General features: G+C 42.2%; 1 protein-coding gene across 11 annotated transcripts in view; it reads right to left on the reverse strand.

The window, feature by feature from the left end:
• LOC138755215 (myelin basic protein-like) overlaps nt 1–15986 on the reverse strand; it is a 169253-nt gene that overhangs the window by 128652 nt on the left and 24615 nt on the right. Inside the window, exon 2 of one of the 11 annotated variants that reach the window (XM_069920795.1) lies at nt 5351–5475. The exons of 8 other annotated variants lie outside the window; for them this stretch is intronic. The gene's annotated coding sequence lies outside the window, so the exon portion shown is untranslated. Of the gene's footprint in view, nt 1–3469; nt 3552–5350; nt 5476–15986 lie in introns of those variants that run through there. 2 more of the 11 variants (XM_069920796.1, XM_069920797.1) reach the window with 2 other exon arrangements.

Below are 15986 nucleotides of genomic sequence, written 5' to 3' on the forward strand. Positions count from 1 at the left end.
GGAGGCTTTCGGGACCAGGTGGAACGGCGAGGCCCAAGGACTGTCGGAACTGTCGTTCCTGCAGATGCGAGAACTCCTCTTTCACTATCTGGAGCTTATCCGACGGGAGCCAGCATGCCTTGGCATGGACCGGCAGGCCTTTGGTGGGGATATAATGAAACACCTCATGATGTGGTGAGGCGGCGGAGAACTGCGGCTTGAGGAGGACGGGAACTCGTCCAGGATGCGCTGAAACTCGTCCTTGGGTGCGCTGACCGTGGCCATCTGCAGCTGCTCTGTGCGGGAGGCGTTGAGGCGAACGGATTGGAAGGTACGGGCATCGACAAGTCGCCTACCTCTGGGGTCGACCAGGAGTCCATGGGCGAAGAGGAAGTCGACACCCAGAATGGAGGTTGAGAGGGACGAAACAGTGAATCTCCATGAGAACTTCCGCTGGCTGAACTGGAAGTGGACAGACTTGTTACCATACGTTCGGATCTCCGTCGAATTGGCTGCACGGAGTGGAGGTCCTCGAGGCCGGTTCGGGGTCTCTATGGTTGTGGCCGAGATGATGCTGATCTGGGCCCCGGTGTCAACGAGGAAGCATCGGCCACTGATTGCATCACGCAGGTAGAGAAGGCTGTGTTCTTGGCCAGCCACCGCAGCCATTAACAGCAGCTGGCATACTTGTTTCCCTGGAACGAGCAGGGCTGACGACACTTCCGAGCCTTGGCTCCCCGGCACTGGTGGTCACCAATGTAGCGGCAGCCACACTGCTAACTGAAGGATTGCACAAACAGACGGGTTGAGTTCAGTGAGCAAAGACTCGTTTATTGAGGTCTGCCTGGCTGGTCTTATGCTCCCAGCCCAGACCTGGTTGAGAACCACACTGGGGGCCCTGACATCACAGGGGCATCACGTGGGCCGTAGGGCACGGGCTTCTGAGCCTGGTGCCGAGGTCGGGGAGAAACCACCGATGGCGCCATTTTGGCCAGCTGCCCCGTCACATGAGTGACATGCGGGACTGGTTCACCTGCCTAATGGCGTGCCGCCACAAATGTTAAATTCTGTGCACAGTGTAAGAATTGCCTGATACCAGTGACCTTGGAGGAGTGAGAAGTGAATGATTGGACTATTAAAGAAAAGAATTTTCCTGAACATATACACATTACATAGATGTGCACTTAGAATTAGAAGAGGGTTAGGTTAATAGTAATAAGTTAAAGTTTGATCTTGTTTTTATGTTTAAAGAAAATTAAAAGCAAGTTTTGTTTAAGTAACCATTTGTCTTCGTGAATTTCTATGCTGCTGGGTTTTGGGCTCCCCTGGGCTTGTAGCATTACACAAATTTTCCTTTGGTTTGTGTTAGGCAGACAAAGATTCGCCATCAGCACAACTTGCCCAGCACCCCTTACAGTCCGAGAAAGAAGCAAGAGAGAGCCCTCAGAGACACCAAGTGTCCACACAGCCATCTGAGCTCCAGATCCAAACCTCTGACATGACCAGGAAGTCCTCAGCACCCTTGGCACCCTCTCGCATCCTGGTTCCAATATGGCATCAGCCAGACTTGAGCAAGACTCCAGCAGTCCACAACCTGGTGAAAGTCCCTTGATCGCATTCACCAGCAGCCTGCAATAGATTCCTCGCCTCAAGTCACTAACAGCCCACCACCTGGACGTTCTTCAGCCTTGGAGCCACTCACGTTCGCCACCATGGTCACCGGCCCTGGGGGTCGACTCCTCTGCTTCTCCTTCTCAGGCCAGGAATGGAGAGGGGTGTGGTCTCCCTGCATTTTGGTGCCCTGTGCCAGTCCTTTGCTTCCCCAGAGTCTGCAACCCCTTGTGGCCGCTGCTGTACATAGGTGCCACCATCTTGGGTCCAGACCCTGCAGTTGCAGGATTTTAAAGTAACCTCACATTTGTCATATTTTTGTGCCAATTTATTTTAAACATTTGATTTATTGTAATTTTGTGTCCACAATGTTGTTGCACAGCAACAAATGTTTTGACACATGACAATAAATTCTGATTCTGGCCTAAATATTCAATCAGGCAGGACACTCATTGACATGCAATACATTTTTTTAAAAATGCATTGATTGCACACTTGTGATAAAACTTTGGATTTCCAACATTAAGGACAGAGACTGACTGGGCATGCTCAATGGTGTGAATGTTATAAGTTTGAAAATCTACCCTACATTTGACTTTTTGCGAACAACTCAGTCTACACCACAAAAGGAGGTTCCAAGGAGGAGTGCAGAAAGTAACTGGAAAGAGGATTCACTTACATTCCCCTACCCATCCTGTCCACAGACTGAATTCAGTGTAGAAAACAGAGTGTGATTGACCAAAACCCGATCATCCGTTAGTCACTGAAATGGTGGTGCCTCACCCAGAAATGACACGGGCATCATCCTCTCCCTCATGAACCGCCACCTTTGAATGTAGCACAAGGAAAGGGCCTCAAACAAACCCCAGTTCCTCTATAACATACACTTCAATGCCATAGCCTTAAATAGCAAGTCATTTAACTTTAGATCTTTTTTTTTGTAAATCATACAAATTATCCAAATACAGAAAAGGGCACATGCACATTTGTAATGTTTATTTTAAACCAAATTCTAAACATTAATTTACTCTCAGATGAGTGCAGAAATAAGCTTTGTTTGACATTGTATTTAATAAATGAGTCATTCCAATTAAAATGTTAAAGGATATCCACTTCTATAGAACATAGAAACAGATCCTCCAACCTTTCTAATCCATGTTGAACTATTAGTCTGCCTAGTCCCACTGACCTGCACCAGTCCATATCCCTCCATATCCTTCCCATCCTTGTACATGACCAAATTCTTCGTAAATGTTAAAATTGAGCCTGCATTCAGCACTTCAGCTGGCAGCTCGTTCCACACACCCACCACTCTGTATGAAGAAGTTCCCCTTAAACTTTTCTGCTTTCACCCTTGACCATATCCTCTGGTTTGTATCTGACCTAATCTTGGTGGAAAAAGCCCTACTTGCATTTACTCTATCTATCCCCATCATTATTTTGCAAACCTCTATCAAATATCCCCAAATTCTTCCACACTCCAGGCAATCAAGTCCTAACCTGTTTAACTTTTCCCTGTAACTGTTTCTAAAGTCTGCCAACATCCACTAAATCTCTGCATTCTTTCAATCTTATTGATATCTTTCCTCTAGTTGGGTGACCAAATCTGCACATTATCCTCCAAAATTGGTCTTGTTCAACTTTACCACAATATCCCAATTCCTATATTCAATACTTTGATTTATGAAGGTCATTGTTACAAAAGCTCTCTCAATCTGTGATGCTACTTGCAGGGAATTAGGTCTCTATTCCCAGATTCCTTTTTCTGCCGCAATCTTCAGTGCCCTACCATTTACTGTGCATTTCCTTCCTTGTTTAGTCCTTACAAAATGCAACACCTTACATTTGTTTGCCGCAAATTCTATTATCATTTTGCTACCTATTTTTCCAGTTGATCCAGTTACCTCCTCAAGCTTCGAACGCCTTCCTCGCTGTCCACAACCTCCAGTCTTTGTGTCACCTGCAAACTTGTTGAACCAACTCACCACATTATCATCCAGATCATTGACGTAGATGATAAACAAAAAAGTAATACCTTTTATCATTATCCTTGAAGGTCAAATTCACCCCTTATAGTCATTACTGGTAAGGAAATATGCTCAGTTAGAAAATCCTGCTAAAAATATACACAAGTACATTACTGGGACTGGAGAGCTAAGTTACAAGGAGACTGGATAGGCCGAAACTAATTTTCCCAGAAGCACATAAAGCTGATCTTTTAGATGTACAAGGTTAGGAGGGGTTATAGATAATGGGAATGGCCAGTTTTTTTTCCTTCCCACTCACATTCCACCTGAAGTAATCCCTATGCCAAAAGCTGAGAACCACTGCTCTAAACCCAATTGCTACTGAAATATTTTGGCTTGAGAAAAAATTGTCAGTGGACCATTTTCTTTGGAGTTATGAAACCGTGCACATAATGAGTCATTAAAACAGTGGTTTTCAACCTTTTTCTTTCCATAACATACCACTTTAAGTATTCTCTATGCCATAGGTGCTCTGTGGTTAGTAAGGGAATGCTTAAGGTAGTATATGGGTGGAAAGAAAGAAAATGTTTGAAAACCACTGACCACCATCCTCGAAGTTAAGACCTGCCATCGCTGGTTACTTTCCTCCCCACTCATTTACTGTATTGTTACTACAGAATACAAAGCAGGGCAAAATAAATCAAAAGAGGACACAGAGCTCCATGTCCTCCCAGTCGAAGCACACCCTTGGTTACATATAGAAACTCAAACTCCGACCACATTCCGAGCAACCCGCTTCAGAGAAGAAGATAATCTCACAGAAATCCTTGTTATGACAGTAAACCTTTTCCCAACCAGTCTTACTCAAGCTCTATAGATTCTATCTGAATGACCTCCCCAAGCTCTGCCAAATCTGAGCAGTGTGTACAGGCCCCAAAAATATCTCACCGGCAGCAATATTCAGACCTCCTGCAATGAGGATAGGGAGGGATTGCAAACAAAGGAGCCAATTGTGAGATCTGCACTGTCAACACTGCCATCATTACCAGTTCCCAAAGAGAGCAGCCCACCGATCCAAGCGCAGGACATGGAGGTATCAGACACTTGGAATGAGGTTTCCTAAAAGGATGCTAGAAGCATATTCCATGAGAAATTTGCAAAATGGAATTGTCCAGTGCTTGCTCATATGCAGGGCAGCTGGGGAAAGAGCTGTTGGCACAGGAATTGTGAGGTGAATGGCCTTTTCTCCAAATTTTTGACATTGAAGAGCCAGATACAGCACAAGGATCCAGAACAGAATATACCAGGATCCTCGTTGAAAGTAACCTGCCTACAAAGTTTTTAGTAATAGCTTTGGCATGAAAAAGTGTAGCCACAATTGCCTGTACAGTAAAGCAGCCGAGCTTCAACTGTTGCTCTCTCCCACCTTCTTTCCCTACCCATGCCACAATTCAGTCAACATTCAGGGTTCACTCAAAGACTGAATGCACCGAGCTGTTCAGAAAACAATCCTGCACCTAGACCGGAAGGAAAGCCTCTACGTGTTCAAATAGAAACGGTTCACTCAGGTACACATTCTGCAATAGGCTCAGCTTCCAGCCTGCTCGAGGACATGGGTTCAAGGTTTACTTCAGATATCAGAGATATAATGAGAGTGCACTCATTCCTGGAACTGTCTGTCTTTCAAGTTGATGTAAAAGATATCAGGACAAAAAGGCCATATGTTATTGCAGGTGGCAGTACCACAGACCAGAGTTTAATCCGGACCAACTTTACGGAGTTTTCATATTTACCTAATGATCAGATTTCCTCAGACTGCGCTGGCTTCCTCTTGCATCCTGAAAGCATGGGTTGGCAGATAATTGGTAACTGAAAATAGTCTCTGGTACAAGAGTGTCTGATATATTCAGGGGAGTTGCTGAAAAAAAAAATTAAAGAATGGGATCAATGTTGGGTGAGTGAAAATGGATAGTTGATCTTTGGTGCAAATTTAGTGGGCTGAAGGGTCCATTTCAATGCAGCATCTCTCCAATGCCAGGAATATTTCAAGGAACAAGTCGAGTGGGGATGGTTGGTGACCCCAACCTCTCTCAGTATTAGTAAAATGCGGGGCCTGGTCATTTCTCTGGCTGCTTGCTATGCACGTCAGCAATAGGAGTTTCCCCAAGAGAAGCTGCACATCAAAAGCATATCAACTATCAAGTATCTCCCAATGCCCAAGGTTGCAAAAAGTGCTGTGGTCTCCCCTTGCAAAAAGGCACAGAGGTTACAAGGGCAGAACATTAGCCCAGAAGCTTGCACTGCTGCCTCAGAGCTCCAGGTGCGATCTACGTCACGTTTTCACATCCTCTCTGGGAGCCTATTCTTGGTGTCCCAGTTTCTTCTCACATCCCAAAGATTAATTCACTGCTTTAATTTGACACTTGTGTGCTGTTGGGTGGTAGAATTGGTGGTGGGAGGGGAGTTAAGCAATAGAAAATAAATAGGATTAACTGGATAGTGGTTGGACCTGGATAGTGGTTGGACCTGGATAGTGGTTGGACCTGAAGCCAATTTCTATGTTCTAAAACTTGAGAGTTCTATTCACAAATAAAAAAACTTGACAATAAATCATTGCTCACCATTGAGAAAGGTCGTGGTTATGTCACCATTGGCCCATGAAATGAACCTAATGAAACCATAATGAACTTCTCTGATTCATATCAGGAAAGAAAATCTGTATCATTACTTAGACTCCGCTGAGGCTCCAGCCCACTGCAATGTAAGAGATTCTCAATTTACCCACCCCCCCCTCCCCACCAAAAAGAGCCACTCAGTTCAAGGGGGAATTGGAAATACCTAATAATTGCTCCCCTTAGAAATGGCACATCCTGCAACTGAAGTCAAAACAAATGCTCCTTTAAAAGACCTCAGCACTGCACCAGACTCCACTTATTTTTAGATTTACCCAACTCAATATGCCAACACAGCACCTCCATAAGAAATGGACAGAAAGTGATGTCAGTGTTATTTGTAGCAGATCGAAGGCAGTGGCACAAATGCTGGTGAGCAATTGCTGGGGAACAGTGTAATATGCAGATCTATAGTGTTAAACTTAGCAGCTGCCTGTCAGTACACTATTAAGTAGAGGGTCTATTTATTTCAGGAGGCTTGTTGTTCACCAATTTCATCGCTTTGCAATTGCAGGGTTGAGATTGGTCAAGGCAAATCCAACTTTCATCAGTAAGCAAGCTTCCAAACACCCAATGCCAATCTTTCCAGTTAAGGCTTTTCAGAAGGAAAGCTATTAATTATATAGACATGATTATAAACTTAAAATTATTCTTTTTACCAAAAGTGACTCAACACCAATGTACCTCGGGTACCTGTCCTGCCCATAAACAATGTGCAGGGAACCACAAAAAGACACAGGGAGTGGTTTGAGGCAACAGAGACATCAGTGGTCAAGAGACAGCAGCAACTGGAATCAGGACCAAGGATTGAGGGAGAGCAGAATGCATCAGGGGCAGAGGAGCTTATATCAATCAGTTGACCCTGGAAATGGAGTATGGAAGCCCTTTCAAAGCCTTTGAATGGTGTGCAGAGATTTTCACTGCATTTGACTGTACATCACAATAATAGAAAATCTAAAAATAATAGAAGGTACCAATTAACTGGGTGAGCTGATGCTCCAGCTGTGCTTCAAGCTGAATAAAATGTTCCAGAGCTCTATTTTAAAACATCAGGGGAGTACTACTCAATGTCCCAGCCAAAATGCATACCCTCAACTCTGCCAAGGAACTTGATCACCCACAATATTACAAGGACAGATAGCAAAAGCCGCTTTCAGGTGCATTCTCTGCCAAGAATGCGCCTGCAGAAGCGGATGCAGACCTGTGAAATGGTCGTTCAGGTGGCAGCGCTGAAAGCACTACGCTGTCCACCTGAAAAGGGACAGCTGCAGGAGAGATGCCTCAGAACACACTCCGGCTCCTGTCTCTTTGGGACGTCGGAGAAGAGGCAGCCAGCACGGGACATCAGGGCAGGGACAGCTGGTGCGGGACTACAGGGCAGGGGCCGACTGTCAACCCAGCCCTGACGTCCCGCCCTGGCGGGGAAGGAGGCGTGGAGTTGGGTCACCAGCTAGCCCACCCCTTAGCAGCCGCTTTCAGGTGGCTGTATTCAGGTGCCTAGTGGAACTTCAGTGCTCCGGTGATTATCCCTCTTGGAGGAGAGTTAGAAAGTGAGCCTTGGAGGCGCCTCCTGCTCTTTCAGGTGGCCTCCCGACAGACGCATAGGGATAGAATATGTGGCTTTACATCAGGGTATTCTGGCCACCTGAAAGAGCCTATAGACATTCAGCATGGAAGATGGTGATGACCACAAGGCAGATGATTGCCCATTGTCATTCTGTTTTTGCAAGCTTGCTGCGTATATGTTGGCTGTCAGGTTTCCTCCCATATAATTGAGACCATAATTGAGTATGCCACGCCATTTAATCATAAGCTGATCCATTTTCCCTACTCAGCCCCACTGCCCCGGCCTTCTCCCCATAACCTTTGATGCCCTGGCTAATGCCTTCAATACACCCGATGAACTGGCCTTCACAACAACCTGTGAAAAACTTGCAGATTTACCACCCTTTGGCTGAAGAAATTCTTAAGAATCCCTATTCTAAGCGACACTCTTTAATGCTGAAGTTGTGCCCTCTTATCCTAGACTCTCCCACCATGGCAATCAACCTTTCTACATCTACTAGGTCTTGTCCTTTCAATATTGAAAATGTTTCAGTGAGATCTCCGCTCATACTCCGAAATTCCAATATAGGCCAAGAGGTGTCAAACACTCTTCACATGATAACCCTTTCATTCCTGGAATCATCCTGGTGAACCTTCTTTGAACCCTATCCAATACAAGTATATCCTTTCTTTATTAAAATAAAAGCCCAAAAATCACTCCCAATTAATCCAAGTGAGGTCTCAGCAGTTCTTTAATAAAGCCTCATCCTCATATCCCTTCTCTTACATCCTGTTCCTCTTGAAATGAATGTCAGCAGTGTATTTGTCTGCACCACTGTCTCAACCTGCAAGTTTACTTTCCGGCTATCCTGCATAAGGGCTCCCAACTCCCTTTGCGTCTGGGCATTTTCAATCTTATCGCCATTTTAAAACATTTATATCCTGTAATGTTTTGGAATGTCACAAAACAGAAAACAATGGTATAGAAATACAAAGTTTTTTTTATTACTTTTGAAAGCAATCACAGTCAATACTCCTTCAGGCAGTACTTCCATTGCCCTGGAGTTGCTGTCCCCCTGATCCTGGGCAATGCTTTTCCAGGATGATTCCTGATGCAGCCTCACACAGAATTCCCCACTCCCAGCCCAAACACTGTAGACTGCACTCACACAATGACACTGCCAGCCATTGAGACCATACCCACAGATTAATCAGGTGTCAGTAAAATCAGGGTCCTGGAATATAAACATATTCACAGACATCAGGAAACGGTGGTGACACATTTTAAAACTCATTCACACCCAACAATTTAAAATCAATAAAAACTAATCAATATCAACAAATAGTCATTCAGATTTCTAGAAACAGGTGCCACCCAGTTGGTGGTTGAAGGCTGTTTTTTAACCCAGCACAAACTCGGAGTTCGGAGCTTTTGGCCCAAGTGAGAACTCTATAAGGAGGTCAAACTGCCCTTCCCTGATAAACTGGTGCAATACAGGACATCTCTGCCAAGAAGCTTGATCACCCACAGAACTATACAGATTGTTAGCAGTACTCCAATTTAGGAACAGAAATCTATCCCAAACCCCATGGCTTATTTTACATTGTGACTTCTTTAAAGCTGAAGCTTATTTACGGATCACAAGTAAAAACACAACAAGCCTTTTAATCGAGTTATATTTTCAATAAACTCATTTACCTTTGGTCTGTAAAATTTGAACATGCTTTGAACTGCTGTGTAACACAAGAGGCAAGGACTGATACACACAAGTCTCCCATTCAGTTCCTGAAGATACAACAGAAAACCTTACAAAAATTGAGTGGATATACAGTAATGGCTTGCATGGCATTTATTGAGTCCCTAATTACAATCAATCCCCTGGGGTACACAATAAATGGTTTCACAATCAAAATAGCCCAAATTACAATCAGAAAGTAAAACATGAAAGTCTATAGATACCATGGTTGAAGTGAAAACAAAATGCTTGAGAAACTCAGCAGGTCAAACAGTGAACTTTAAGTAGCAATGGTGAAGATACATAACAGACGTTTTGGGCTTGAGCCCTTCATTAATCAGGAAGAAGTCAGCTGGTCTGCAGGAACAATTCCCTGATCAAAAGAAGCCAATTTGCTTTATTGGCTGAAGTTGCAAGTTTGTAAATTTTGTCCAAATAATTACATTTTTACCAAATTTAGAAAGGGAAAATTGATATTTATTTCAGGATTTGGAGTTTAATCCATTTGCATCTCTAAAATTACCTAAAGTGAGGAGCAGACAATGACTAAACATGCTGAGCTGAGCTTTTCTGGAATCAGCTGTCAGGATACAAAATGTAAAGATAAATTTGCTGATAAATCATATCAGCTTTAATTCACTGCTTATTTGGCAGTAATGTATTTTTAAAATCTTTTCCTTAAAAATGGAAGATCTCAAATTCCTTATGAGTGGAATAGTGGCATTAATAAATTCTGATTATTGATAATGGAAATCAAACCGTCAATTTCAGAGGGTGCGATGTACATTGTCAAAAAAATTCCAAGGTGTAGAATTTTAAAAAATAAAATCACAACATTAGTTATTTCTGTATAGAGGCAATTTGTAGAGCAGCCTGAAGGAGATTTCACTTGCATCTTTTACCCTTTTCATCCTCAGAGGTTTTGAAATACCACTTTATCCTTAAATGTGTTGACCAAATCTCCATTCCACAGCAACATCTTCCAAATGTCCAGCTCAGAGAAACAAGAATGGCAGATGCTGGAATCTTGAACAAAACAATGGAGAACCTGGGAGGAACTCAACAAGTCAGACGGCATCTCGGAAAAGAAGTGGTCAGTCAACATTCAAGTCAAGACCCTTTCATTGAGAGCAAGGAAAAGGGAGATAGCAAGCATAAAGAGGCGAAGAGACCAGGATGTTAAACAAATGAAGGGGAGAGCGATAGAGAAACAGGAAGGGGAAGAAGCTACTGGTGGCTGAGGAGGAAGAGAGGACATTTGAGAGAAAAGTGAGAACAGGAGCAGGGTAAAGGACAGATGAAAAGTGCAACTCAATCTGGGCAAGGGTTACTTAAAATTGTAAGCACATCGCTCATGCAGTTGGGTTTTTAGGCAACCCTGGCTACATTTTGTACAACGAGTAACTTTTTTTCCTGCCTCCTTCCATATCCCAGAGCCTCCTTCCCCTTCATGATCTTGCAATTTGCTTTTCACTTATGCTGATGAGAATCAAGATTGGGTTTTGTGGAGGTACTTCCTGCAAGCAATCAAAATTTCAGAAAGACTGGAGGACTGACATTGAATATATTTCACTGGCGATCGCCAAAGATGCTGCCAGCTCAAAAGGTGATATCTCATTGGTACATGAGCTATGGTTATCTTTCCATTGGGAGCTTTTACTCCATTGTACATTTGCTTTATGATAGCTTGCAAGTGGAGGTCCTAATATAGGTCCACAACAGACTCAGAATTAAGGCTGCAATTATTGCTCAAATGCTTTTCTCACCCTTGTCTCTCGATGCACCCAACTGCCAACTAAACTACAGGAAAACCATGCAAAGTTACATCACTACTAGTCTAAAACCAAGTTCAACTAAATCTCAGTCACTGAGCTACAAAATATTTTTATTCCAAAGCCAAGCTCCTCTTCTCTGTTGACTCATTGAAACCTACAAAGATAGCCGCTACATTCAATGACTGCAAGACCGGGATCTTCTACCAACTTGCTCCCTTTACAATATTGTCTTCAGCTTTGCCAAACTCCACCATTAAGTCTGCAGATCCCAAACTTCCAGTCATCCCTCATTATTTTTCTTCATTCCACTCTGACCCTTTTCACACCACTCAAACCAAGTCCAAGATTACTTCAAAAAACATTTCATCTCTTTACACAGTACCTCAAAACCATCAGCTTTGATTGATTTCAGACAACTAGCCATTCCCGTTTAGCTTGGATGAAAGCTCAATCTGCAATGTCAATGCCACCATCTGCAGCTTGGATGGATTTCCAAGTTTTCCTTGTCACACGTTCGTCCAAGATAGAGAATAATTATGACATAATACACTCAACCTTGCAGAATGTCCAAGTCTGCTAAACGTTGCACTACTTTTTAAAATCTTGCTTCAAAGACAGGGGCACTAAAATAAATTCTCCACCTCCCTGCCCAGCATTACTTGTGTATTAACAAACACTTAAAGCAAATGAGATTTTTTTTTAAAATGGCGGTGCCATGACAATAAATCTGAAAGCACTTTGCCTTAATTCTATAATGTCATGAAATTCTTACAATGTCCATCAATCCTGATGCAGCATCTCTTCCTATAATGCTCAGAACTTTGTGCTCCTACACTGGCGGCATTTTGTGCATCTTTAGTTCATCTCCTCCCACTGCTGTTGGCACTGTGGTGCATCGTCACATTGCTTGGTTACACCCAAACATTAAAGGAGATTCCTGCAGATCAGAGCATTCTTTCCCACCTTAGTGGCCAGTAAGGACTAAGAGTTAGTTTCAAGTTAGCAGGAAGCAGCTGAGTCAACATTAACTCAGAGACATGGCTCTTGGGAGAAACCAGTTTCAAGGAGGATCTTGTAAGTAAAAGGCAGCAATTCCAGAGCTTTGACTTGGATCAACTGAAGACATGTTTATGAATGGAAGTCAATGTGCAAGAGATTAAATTTTAGATTCTGCTCAACACAAACCCATGAGAATAAAATAAGATTCAAAATGGAACGAGGTTCATTATTCAGAAACAAAAATCAAAATATTGCTTCATCTATATTTGCACAACAACTTGCAGGAATGTGACTGAAACTCCAAAGGCACTTGGCAAAGCATTAGGTGTTCTGGTTCCATTTCAAACTACAATGCGTACAAGGTTCCATTTCAAACTACAATGCGTCAAACACTACCCTCTCCACAAGTTACTCCCATACCACCAAAAGAAACACCACTTTGTTTTGCACAAAACTGCAGCTGTGAACAGATAACATCTTGTTTTCTGTGTCATGGCAGATTTGGTCATTTAATTTATACTATTGTTGTCAGTGCCTCCTTCATACCTGTGTGGCTGCAGCAAGAATTTGAGTGCATCTGTACGTTGTACTCATGAATAGGACAATAAATTTTAAGATGCTAACTAAATTTCAGCAGCTCAGGCTAATCAGGTACAAGTTCAAGTTAATTGTCATCTAATTGTACATAAACAACCTGACAAACAGTGCATCGCCTGTCCATCGTGCACACACACACAGTACACCCTAACACAAATGACATATATATGTAGCAATCCCAAATAAATATATAGAAAAATAATTTATGAGTTTCTACAACTGTTCCACAGTCTCACTGACTGCAGGAAGAAGCCATTTCCCAGCCTGCTCCTGTACTTCTTACTTGAAGGTAGTGTCTCAAGAATTTTATAAGAGTTTGAACTTTTTTTCTTTTTTTTAATATAAGGGGAGGGGAAGGGAATAAAAAGTTTATCTGATTGTTTTTCTAAGGGATGTTTTTGTTCTCTCTATGAATTATAAAGAAAACTTGGTATTAATGGAAATTCTGTATTTATGTATTATTATGATTTTTTGTATAACAGATATGTGGTTGATATATGATTTTAATATTTGAACTTAGTTTTAAAGTGGATTTCATTTGTTAAATACATGTATTATGTTTGATTTAAATATATGTTTAAGGGTATTATTTTAGTATTGATATGTTTTTTGTTGTTAGTAATTTTTTTTGTTGTTAAGTTTTATCTTTTTTTGTAAGTGGGGTTTTTTAATTTTATTTACAACATTGTTAATTAATTCTTCACTCTTTATTTTGGGGGGGAGGGTTGGACTAATTTTAAATTAGATGATTAATGTTGTGTTATAATTATTGGGGGGGTTAATTTGCGTAGTTTAATGATGTAGTATTCTAATTTTTATTATCTTATTTTTTATTATTTCTTTAAATGTAATTTTTATTTTATTCATGTCATAAAATTTTAAATAAAGTTTAAAAAAAAAGGTAGTGTCTCAAAGATACTATGGACTGGATGGTAAAGGTCGTCGTTGATTCTCAGAGCCCTCTTTAAGCATCATTCCCTGTATTTGTAGCCAATAGAGGGAAGGAAAACCCCAGTTGATCTTAGTAGTTTTAATTACCCTACATTATGGATCTCTGAAATTATACTTTACAGCTACTATTCCACACTATGATTCAATTATTGCCCTCCTGTAGAATGTTGTTAGGATGGTGCCCTCCTCAGTCTCCTTATGAAGTGCAGGCACTGGTGCTCTTTCTGACTAATGAAGAGGTGTTGCGAGTCCAGGATAAGTCATCCTTTAAATGAACACCCAGAAATGTTGTGCTCCATACTCTCTCTACAACAGAGCCTTTGAAATGTAGTAGGGAGTGGTCCTTCATCCTTCTGAAGTCCACATTTTGTCAGGTTATTGCTCTTGCACCATTCTTCAAGCCCAATCAAACTCCTCTCTGTAAGCAGACTTATATTCGTTGCCAATGCCGTTGTGTCATCCGCAACCTTGATGATTCTGTTGGAGCTGAACCTGGCAGTACAGTTGTAAGCTAGCAGCATGAACAATAGCGGGTTGAGCATGCAGCACTGAGATGCACCAGATCTCAGTGTAATGTGGCTAAAGGTTTTGCTACCAACTCAACTGACTGTAATCTTTCAATCAAAAAGTCCAGGATCCAGCTGCAGATAGGCTTACTGAATCCCCATCAAGAAGAGTTTAACCATCAGCCTGTGATGCAATTGTGTTGAACACAGAGATGAATTCAATGAAAAACACCCTGGTGTATGAGACATCATTCTCTAGGTGGGTCAGGATGGAGTGGAGGATCAGTGCTATTGCATCATCCGTGGATCAGTTTGGCCGATAGGAAAGTTGATATGGGTCCATTGCCACTGGTAGATGTGCTTTGATGCGCTCCATTACCAGTCACTCAAAGCAATTCTTGATCATGGAAGTCAGTGCCACTGCAGTCATTTAGTCCACTTGGGCACCGTAATATTGGAGGAACTAAGCCGGTCTTTTCAACATCCATTAAAAAAGCAAAGATATATTCCTGACGTTTCAGGCCACAGCCCTTCTTCAAGGAAGAAGCAGAATAAGCCAGAAGCAGGAATCCTTTTCACTGGGATGATGGAGGCTGTCTTCAAACCTGCAGATACAATGGACGCTGGAGTGAGATATTGAAGATGTCAGTTAGGACCTCAGCCAGTTGGTCAGCAGAGTCCCTCAGCAACCGACCAGATGTGCTATCTGGTCCTGCTGCTGTGTCCTCACACTGGTTAGGACCCTCCTCACCTCAGCTGCTGCTATACAAGGTACCTGTTCATCAGAAGGGGCTGAGGAAGGAGCTTTTGTTGAGGAATTGTTGTCCCCCACATCAAATGGTGCATAGAAAGTGTTCAGTTAGTAAGGAAGGAAGGCATCATTATCACTGACCAGCAAGGTTTTTGTACTTTGCCACATGCGCCTCATGTCGCCAGTGCTGCACAGTAGTGTAAAAGTCAGCAGAACGGACACTAAGCCAAACATCTTTTTTTTATTTTGTAATTTAGAGATAAAGCACAATAACAAGCCCTTCTGACCCACGAGCACGCACTACCCAAATGACTTACCAAACCTGCAAGTTTTAGGAACGTGGAAGGAAACCCGAGCACCTGGAGAGATTGTACAAACTCCTTACAGACTGCATTGGATTTGAACTCTGGTCACTGGAGCTTTAACAGCACTAGCTAACCATGCCTTCTCAACAGACAGCAGAGGAACATGACCAACACTGTACAAAAAAAAAGAAAAATGCCCAGCATTTTATAATGTAAATACTTAGCCCTATTATAGCCAATCTCCTTTTTCTACCTTTGCACAGATTGGGTATTAAATGTTTTACAGACCTTTTTATTGGCAACAATTTTGCATCTTTCAGACAATTGGTGGTAAAATTTAATTTACCCAAATCTTTTTTTTATAAAAAGATATTTCCAAATTAGACACTTTGTTCAATCTCAGATTCTTGATTTTCCTAGAATCTGAGGCAGCCGTTTTTGACACCTTTTTTTGATCTATAATCTTCCCATAAAAACTTAAATATCTCTTATTTATGATAATTTGGCTGATCTAAGACTCGCGCCCCCGCCCCCCCAGTTAAAAATCAAGAACACCTGGAATACTGCTAGAAAAGCAGTACCAACAATAAAA

This window comes from Narcine bancroftii, chromosome 2 (genome assembly GCF_036971445.1).
Source record: "Narcine bancroftii isolate sNarBan1 chromosome 2, sNarBan1.hap1, whole genome shotgun sequence".
Classification (NCBI taxonomy): Eukaryota; Metazoa; Chordata; class Chondrichthyes; order Torpediniformes; family Narcinidae; genus Narcine; species Narcine bancroftii.